The sequence below is a fragment of the Nansenia antarctica genome (assembly GCF_963989245.1).
Source record: "Nansenia antarctica genome assembly, chromosome: 3".
In the NCBI taxonomy this organism is placed as follows: Eukaryota; Metazoa; Chordata; class Actinopteri; order Argentiniformes; family Microstomatidae; genus Nansenia; species Nansenia antarctica.
The window spans coordinates 44,324,011-44,334,010 of NC_137688.1; the positions used below are offsets into that span (position 1 = coordinate 44,324,011).

A 10,000-nucleotide genomic window follows, 5' to 3' on the forward strand; every position below is an offset into this window, starting at 1 on the left:
TCTTCATCAATGTCTCTTATCAGGACAGATTAAGAACCCTTTCTTTTTGTTCTTGACTTTTTTGTGTTTGACTGTTTGTAGGGCATTTACTGTCTGTCCAATCATGGCAGCAACTAGACTCCGTTTTAATTTGTATTTCTATTTAGCATAGGCCAGATCTTTATCTGCTGTGTCTCCTGCGTACCTCACCCTCTCTTCCTCCTCCCTGTCACGCTCCAGGCTCTGCAACATGCTACATCTGTGATAAAGTTTCAGCTGTTTTCCTTTCCTCTCGGTTTCCTCCCTCCCCCTGCCAAAACCTTGGCTATGCACCTTGAAAGATAACTTGGCTCAATGACAGAGGCACTATGTCAAATTGAATATCTCTCTCTCTCTCTCTCTCTCTCTCTCTCTCTCTCTCTCTTTGTTGTTCTCTCTCTTTCTCTCTCTCTCTCTTTCTGTCCTTTCCTTTATTCTGGCCTTCTCCTCCTACTACTCTCTCTCTCTCTGCCACCTGGATGCCTCGTTCCAGCAGATGGACAGGGTGAGAGATAGATAGATAGAGAGAGAGAGAGAGAGAGAGAGAGAGAGAGAGAGAGAGAGAGAGCAGTCACATCAGATAGCAGCTAGGCTAGCAGCAATGAAACACAAGCAGCTGCTTGCTGTTTTATCTGTCTGCAGAACAGCGGGATTCAGTCAGCATGGACGTCTGGGCTCACTCTTTCAACACTCTACAGAGCCCCCACACCACCACCACAACAACAGCAACATACAAGCTGGCCACCCTTTTCACCCACAACATGGATCAAGCAGGTATCAAATTAGCAGCATGTACTGTAAGCAATTCAAATCAACTTTGTGTCCCAATATCCACACATGTTTCTCTTCATCCTATGTGGTGTGCAAGTTTGGATATTGGAGGACAAAGTTGAGCCTGCTTAATTTAATGCTCCTCAGAGGCAGTTTGCCATCTGACAACAGAAGGTCATTTGGACCGGTACAGTAGCTCCAGGGAGTACACGGTGAAGGAGATAAAGCAAAGTAAGGCTGTTTCAGTGAGGGTTCACCTTGAGTTGTGCATGTTTCTTATTTTCGTCTAAACGCTTCCCTTCAAGTTACCACGTCCAAACACGGTAATCCTCTCTTGCCCCCCATCGTCTCGGATCCAACAGTCGGATCAAAGACCACAAGGGAAGGGCTTAACCCAGGTTGAATACACACTGCACTTCAACAGATCCTCAAGAGCGTCATAAGGTAGGACACCAGAAAATAAAAGAGAGAAAGGGAGAGAGAGAGAGAGAGAGAGAGAGAGAGAGAGAGAGAGAAAGAGAGAGAGAGGGGGATTACACCCGACAACAAGAGTAACAACCAGGTCTCTGTGGAGTGGTAAGGATTAGGCCCAGAAACACACCGCTGTAAACAACTGTCACACCGGAGATGCCGACTGAGCCCATCACTGCTCTTGACTTTACCAAACCTTCCCCTCCTCCAAGCAGGCGGCTGGGCTAACATGACCTCGTCCTCCATCACATCATAGAGACACTTTCTGTTACATGTTTACATTACATTTTTGGCATTTAGCACACAACTTTATCCAAAGCGACTTACAACACACAATACATACATTAGTAAGTGAATCATCTATCCATCAGTCATAGCAAGAAAAAAGTAATCTATGCTAGGGCCAGGAGCCATTGGCAGTCAAATCATTTAAAAAAAAAATTTGTTTTATTATTATTATTTATAGTAGAGAAAGGGGCGTATAGGGGAGGAAGAGGACTTAGGAGAGACAGTTAAGGTGTAGCCTGAAGAGATAGGTAGTGACTCTGCAGTCCTGACAGCAGTGGGAAGCGCTTGTTCACGGCACATGGTGACCCATCCTACCCATGATCCCCCTCGGCAGCCTACCACCAGAGAGAAGGATTTCATTTGTGCTGAGTCAGCGGTCACCGTGGCGACGAGGGACCCTGGGGTGGTGTGTGTGTGTGTGTGTGTGTGTGTGTGTGTGACGCCAAGGGGCTCAGAGGAGAGTGTATAGGCACCCAGCCGAAACTCTGCATGAGCCACCATGTTAATCACAGGAGATCAACTGGGACGCCTGCTGCGCAATGTCATACTGGACCACTAGCATGAGGAGGATAGAATGAGAGAAGGACAAGGACATCAGGCGTGTTAACCAGACTCAGTATAAGTCAGTGTTACAAACCCTCGTCCTAGGAATCAAGCCACTTTCTGACATGAGTATTCTATCAAAGCAGAGTCGAGAGGCACTGAAGGGAAGGGGATATCCACTAGTTCCACTACGCTCTGTTTAGCTGCTCCTTTGAACAACACGTTTTTGGTGCCATGTCCTGCAGAAACTCTGGGTTCTATAGAGAGTTTCCTTCCCTACCGAGAGGAAGTTGATTTATACTGAGTCGAGTTAAGACAAGAAGCATTTTTTTTTTCCAAGAGTGGATGGTTGGTACTTCGTTCTGCCTCATTCCGTACTTTTGGCTCAACACTTCTGTACAGCCTGTCTCCTGTGTACAGGATAGATCAAACAACAGGAAGGCCAACAGACTAATGATTTTTTTACCTCATTCTTATCCGAAAGCAAAGTCATTCAATCATTTAAAAGGCTGTTTTACAACCAACACTGGGTCTTTATTGTTTTATGGTTGTGTTTCCTCCTCCACCCCACCCATGTCAATCTGATAAGATTGATCAAGATGGATCCACTGTTGGATCCAAGGCTGATATTGAAAGGCAGTGGCAACAGGATGGAGTCTAAACCCATTTGTTTATGACTGAGATGCATATTGCGTGAAATTGACTTGTGGCTTAGTTGGTAAAGCAGTGGGCTAACAACGCTTTTAGACTGTGGTTCGATTCCCGCTGGGACCGTATACTGAATTCCATATACTGAAAATGTATGCACTCACTGCAATGTAAGCCTGTGTCCTCAAATCACCTCCTTCCACTCTGTCTTAAATCTATTGTTTGTGTTTGAGTGAAAAAAGGAGAGAAAAAGAGGAGGAAAAAAAAGGAGAGACAGGGACTGTGTTGTTGGTGCTGGAGGGCATGCGGTTGGCTTCCCTGCCGTAGCAGGCTATCAGAGACGGGTCAAGCATAGATTGATTGATCATCAGCAGCACGCACGCACACACACAAACATGCACAGCAAACTGATAGAGCCATCATTCATCCATCCAACCATCCATCCATCCATCCATCCATCCATCCATCCATCCATCCACACCACTCTCTCTTTCTCCTGACTGCACAGCAGGAGTGTGTCCGCCTCTCTTCCCGGGCTCTGTGATCTCTTCAGTGTCGGTCCTCTCCCTGCCTCCTGCCAGTCAGCACAAAGCCCCTAAAGCCCCAGCCCCTCAGCCCCCCCGTCCCCGTCCCCCCCCTGCTCGACCCCCCCACCCCCCGGATCTGACCCGCTCCTCTGCTTTGGCCTCACTCACTGCTCTGGCCCCCATGCCCTGCCCAAGCACCCTCCCCCCACCCCACCCCACCCCACTGCTCTGGCCCCGATCCTGCGCTTCTTCCTGTGTTGCTTTCTGCTCCTAGTTCCCATAGTGAACAGCTCTCACGCCTGGCCTGGTCCCTGTAGGGGAAAAGGGGGGCTTAAAGGGGGGTGATAACCACGCTCTATAAACCCCAACATCAGCGTGATATTTGACGCGTCTTGACGTGACTCAAAGGGATAACGCCACCCCACCTCGCCCTGGGCTGCTGTGGTGTGACTGAGACAGAACAGAGAGCTGAATTCTAGGTCAATTAGCCAGGCCCGATATCTGCCAGATCTCTATGTAAATGAGCTCTCTGGGTCGCAACACAGCTAGGGGATACAACCAGCTGGCCAGCTAGCGTAGCATGCTAATACTAGCACACCATGCGTCGTCATGATACAAGTCATGCATCGAATGAGTCCACAGCACATACTGCAGTAGCGTATCTGTACCAACCGTAAAGATAGATTAAATGAAGCAAACTTAATTCCATGGGCTTCATTGATATAATACAAAAACAACTAGGCTACTGTGTAGAGCAGATTTATTTATCAGTCCAGCCCATCCTATGCCGTATGCATGATAAAACTCTCTCTCTATTTGCATACTGTATCAGGGGGAACAAGACACAGTCATTGAAATGCATGTGTTGTCCCATGTATTCCTATAAAGATGTGAAAGACATAAAGCTGACAGTTGACATCCTGGAGGGAGGGATAATTAGATGGTAGCCAATCGTTTCCCATGTAATTTCAGGATTAAGTGTATTAGAAGGAAATAGCCCTAAACGAGATCCACACCCACTGACCAATTAAAACAAGCCGACAAGCATAGCAGAAACATAATGACATCATGGCCAATATCCATCTGTTTTAAAAACCCATGGTATGTGCATTTTAAAGCCTTTACTGACAACTCAGTTTCTTCTGAGAACTGCAGAATTTGAGCCAAAAAAGCCAATAGTACTCTTTTTCATTATCAAGAGGTTTGGTGTTCCAACTTCAAACAGATTAGCGTCTGGGCTAGCGAGAGAGAGAGAGAGAGAGAGAGAGAGAGAGAGAGAGAGAGAGAGAGAGAGAGAGAGAGAGAGAGAGAGAGAGAGAGAGAGAGAGAGAGAGAGAGAGAGAGAGAGAGAGAGAGAGAGGGTTTGTGGTTGAGAGCCCACATTTCAGCTGTATGTTGACTCATGGACTCTGGCTGTGCTGTTTTCACCCATTGGCTCTGAAACAAATAAGCACCCCAGAGCTGTAACACTCAGCTAGCCAGCAAACCCCCCCGCTGTGCTGCTGCTGCTTCTCTCTCTCTACTCTGCTCTATCTGCTCTCTCTCTCTCTCTCTCTCTCTCTCTCTCTCTCTCTCTCTCTCTCTCTCTCTGTCTCTCTCTCTCTACTCTGTCTCTCTCTCTCTCTGTCTCTCTCTACTCTCTCTCTCTCTCTGTCTCTCTCTCTCTCTACTCTGTCTCTCTACTCTGTCTCTCTCTACTCTGTCTCTCTCTCTCTACTCTCTCTCTCTCTCTCTCTACTCTGTCTCTCTACTCTGTCTCTCTCTACTCTGTCTCTCTCTCTCTCTCTCTTGTCTCTCTCTCTCTACTCTGTCTCTCTACTCTGTCTCTCTCTACTCTGTCTCTCTCTCTACTCTCTCTCTCTCTCTCTCTACTCTGTCTCTCTACTCTGTCTCTCTCTACTCTGTCTCTCTCTCTCTACTCTCTCTCTCTCTCTACTCTCTCTCTCTACTCTGCTCTATCTGCTCTCTCTCTCTCTCTCTTCTCTTTCTCTCTAACTCTACTCTCTCTCTACTCTCTCTCTCTCTCTCTTCTCTTTCTCTCTATCTCTACTCTCTCTCTCTCTCTCTGCTCTCTCTGCGCTCTCTGCGCTCTCTCACACACATACACACTTTCTCTACTTTGGAATTTGAGCAATTAAACAATTAAAACAGAGGGAGGAGAGGGAGGGAAATAAACATAAGCTAACAGTACGGAATTCAAATATGTTTCCTTTTTGCTATAAGACCACACAAGAGCTGCCACACTATACCGCTCCATCTTGCTATCAGTTAATGAAAGCCAAACACTGTGAAACATAAATAATGAGTCTCCTAGCAGGTAGAGTGGCAGAGTGAAGCTGATACTGCCTGAGACGGAGCTCTGTATCAACACCACTGGGTGGTGGGTGGTGGTGGGTGGAGGAGGGTGGGGGAGGGAGCAGGTATCAGTGGGAAAACATGGAAGACGGGTATCCACATGGATTTATAGATACAGTTTAGTTTTTCTTTTGGGAGGGCAAGATAACGACTCTTTGAAAAGCCGCCAGATGTAGTACAAGGGATTTCCTGTGAGGGAGACAGTCCAGTGCTCAGAGCTGTGGAAGGGGGCCATCAAGCGATTCAACTGGAGCATGCATGTCAACTGTTCTCCCCATCACATATGACCCCCCACCCCCCGAGGCATGAACCCCCCACCCCCAAGTATGTCACAATGAGCTCCTTCTCTCTGTGGAAAGGCTGTTCTACAGTACATGGAACCAAAAAAAGGTTCTTCAAAGGGCTTTTCCACAGGGACAGCCCAGAAGAACCCACTTAGAACCCTTTTTACTACGAGTGTGTGGACGTGAGGCCAACAGTGAGCCCAGTGTGGTTGGTCCTGTACAGTCATCAAGGCCACTAGACAGCAGACCCCAGGGTTATCGGTCTCTCAAGTGGAGCAGTGTGCCGTCCATTACCTCACTTCACTATCTCAGCGTCCAGGAGCAGGGGGGACAGGCTATTCATAGAGCCACTGAGACCACTACAGTTGGTAAGAGGACCTTGATATACTGTATCAGGGGTTGATATGGAACTGTACACATATCTGAGAGAAAGAGAGAGAGAGTATATGCGGGGGGGGGGGGGGGAGTGGATGAAATATATCCCTTTCGTTGGCACCCACAGAGTGTTGACACATTAACGCACCAAAAAAAAAAAAAGAGAACGGTGACGATTATAGTCTGCCTCTGGAAGAATATCTGCAGAATGTCTTTGTTTTCATTTTTTTTCCCCAAATGTAAAACGGTGTCTGGCTTTGATCCCTGTTTTCACAGCTGCAACTAAAAGTATCAGTTGAAAGTTGTGAGGGACTGAAAGTGGTGAGGGGGAAAAAAGGAATAAAAAAACTTCAGGGGTGGGGAATTTCTGTCATTCTTTCAAAGACAGCTTGATACTGTATGTTACGCAATGTGGCCTGGAGTCAAGGAACTACAGCCAGTCTGCATAGAGAACAGGTTCTCCAAAGCATGATATGCTATTATATATGTGAACAAAGCAGCCTCATTATGTGGAGTCTCCATTTGAGATTTCAAAGAAAACAAAAACAGAAAGGACGAGGACGAGAAAAGAGAGAGAGAATCCCACCTTGAGCCTGTTTAAGGATATTATACACAGGGCCAAGAGGATTCATGGTCAATGCATTAACCCCAGGCTATCTTAAGAGGGTCAGATGGACAGATTGTGGGTTGCACTGTACATGTGGTTAATGATAAACTAAACAAACTGGGTTAGCTCGCCCAGCCTGGCAAAACAGGACTTGTTGAAACTTGGATTATGTTTACAGTCGCTCGAGTAGGGAAACTGCAAACGCCAGGCCCAAAGTATAACAGCTCTGAACGTTGTGTTTTTAGCTTTTTTGAAACTGAAATGGTACAAGGCTTGAGAGCAAGGCAGAAGTAAACACTATTAAATCTTTAACTTCCTTCTCTTGAGTTTCATTGGAACAGCAAGGTCTGAGTATTTCCTGAGCTCACAGTAGGATTATCCAACAAGTTGTTCGAGGTTAGATCTTAAATGTCGAATGTCACAACCCAAATGAAGTTAGCAGATACAATTTCACCAAACACAAATAGACAAGAGTCCAAAATGGTGTTTAAAACATCTTGTGTATCCAGTCGATGCCATGTAGAACCCTTCAGCCCTGATGGTTTATATATGGTATTGTAAAAGGTCTGTGCCATGCCATGTTCTCCTCTCTCTTGCTGCAGGGTCCCATCCTGGTTGCTCGACAACATAATTGCATGTAGGCGAGTGTGAGTGGGAGAGAAATAGGGGTCAAAGAAACAGAGAAGTGAGTGAGAGAGAGAGAGAGAGAGAGAGAGAGAGAGAGAGAGAGAGAGAGAGAGAGAGAGAGAGAGAGAGAGAGAGAGAGAGAGACACACATAGAAAGATGAATCTTAGAACCTTGTCATTATGAGTCTGTTTTGAACTTTGTACAGAATAAGCAATCCCAATGCTGTGGCCAGACAGACCTCTCTGTCTCCCTCTCTCTCTCTCTCTCTCTCTCTCTCTCTCTCTCTCTCTCTCTCTCTCTCTCTCTCTCTCTCTCTCTCTCTCTCTCTCTCTCTCTCTCTCTCTCTCTCTCTCTCTCTCTCTCTCTCTCTCTCTCTCTCTCTCTCTCTCTCTCTCTCTTCTATACTAGGGATGCACAGATACCACTTTTTTTCAGACCAAGTACAAGTATTAGTATACATTTCGGTACTAGCCGATACAGAGTACCGATACAGAGTACTTAATAATACCATTACAGTTCTAACAATGACTTTGAAAACATGTTTTATTTTCATCAGCTGTTTGACTCACTTTTTGACTGTAACAAATTAAATATGTGACAGGGTCTGGTGTTTTGGTCCCAAGCCAGGCAAGGATTATTTGACAGATTATGAAAGGTGCAGCTTGTAAGATTTCAAATGATGTGTCATACATTGAAATCTGAAAAAAGTTGAAGAAGATATGCTTATTTGAATGTTGGTACACCATACCAAATACCGGAGAAAACCGCTCTTAATCAAAACAGACATATTTGCTACCAACGCGTTGGTAGATAGCTAGTAGCTACAAAAACATTGCTACGTAACATATAAATAACTGCATGTTTTAGCACATACAAGATGCTGATAGAAAATGAACATGCTAAAAACACATAACTACACATAACTAGATGATCACAGTCTAAAACCTAAGTTTGTTTACAAGCCATGTATCACGAACACTTCAGCAGGAAGCAGAAGAAACAGTGAATCAAAAACAAGCTGAATTCGCTGACAAATTCTAAGTGTTTAGTGATCATAAAACAGCTGTGTGTTATATTGAGTGGTGGTCTTTGACACTGAAACTTTCATAATATGAAAAAAAAAAGATTGAATTTCTTTGACATTTCTATTTTCCGTGTTTCACTGGTGGTAGACACAGGAGGTGACTGAGTATATAATAGAGAACAGAGGTTGAGCGGCCAGCTTGAGGTAGCCAAGCATGACCCTCGTGTTAGATCTGAGGATGCACTAGGATATGACACCGTCCCCACCCGCTAACACTGAGGGCATGGCTGCAGCTCAGTTCATCTGTGACCAGCCCCAGGGTTGCCATACCCCCCACCATCAACAACCTCCTCTCGTCTAAAAACAACCCCAGTTAAATCCTGTTTTCTAATTAAGGACATTTTAAAGATCAAGAGGCTGTAAATATCATACTTTCCTTATTATGCTGTTTATGGTCTGTATGTGTTTACTCTTTGCCATATGGTATTGTTCCATGTGTTTTGTGTTTATTTGTTACTAAGAAGGAAACAAGCTGCATACTCAGAAAGAATTTGAAGACCATTTCCTATATTTCTCCCCAAAACATATTTGAAACACACAGAATCCCACACAGCCTCGAAAACTACAGTCACTCAAAGGCTCATCTCCTCTTCCTATAAGCCTTTCGGAAATGCCTTACGTATGCCCCCCTACCCTGATCCATCCCCCCAACCCTAGCCAGTCAGCGCGACAGCGGCGCCCTAAAAAAGACTCGACCCCCCCCCCACACACACACACACACACACCCCTTCCCCCCTCCCTCCCTCTCTCTGTCTCGATTAGATTACAATGAGAGCCTTGGTGACAGCTCCTAGGCATGCCTGAAAAGCGGTTGATATCTGAGATCCGCTCCTCAGTGTTGGCTCTCAAGCCAGTCAGGGGCGAGGAAAGATAATAGACCTCAAGAGCTGCCCTCAGAACCCAAACCCTTCTTTAAAAAACCATGAGAGCAAATTTGTCAACACAGAACACCAATCTCACCAGTGAAGCCTGAAATAAGCAATGGCATCCTTTCTCGACATACAGTATATATCCATCCACTGACTGTGTTTAAAAAGATTTAGACTCCCAAAACTTTCAGCACACTCATTGACCTCGTCAGCATGATGAAACGCTACTCTCGACATCAAAGCAGGGCTCCGTCATTAAGGGAGTCTAGTCTGCACATAAAGAAGCGCTACTCTAAATTTGGCGCTACTCTACCAACAATGACTCGCCTGGTTTGTATATAAAAACCTCATCTCCATCTCCCTGACATACAGCAGAGCCAGGGCGACAACAGAAAGAGCTTTGTTGCTATTGTTTCTCCTGACCACCTACCAGGGGCCCTTTACAGAAGCACTCACCCTGGAATGATCAGGCCACTTCTCCACCCCCCCCCCCCCACCCCCCCCTCCCCCAAGGCCTACGGAGGCCAGCGGA

General features: G+C 45.9%; 1 protein-coding gene across 1 annotated transcript in view; it reads right to left on the minus strand.

The window, feature by feature from the left end:
• Nucleotides 1–10,000, minus strand: part of robo1 (roundabout, axon guidance receptor, homolog 1) — a gene marked incomplete at its 5' end in the record, with an annotated part of 237,583 nt that overhangs the window by 124,963 nt on the left and 102,620 nt on the right. The window lies entirely within an intron of this gene.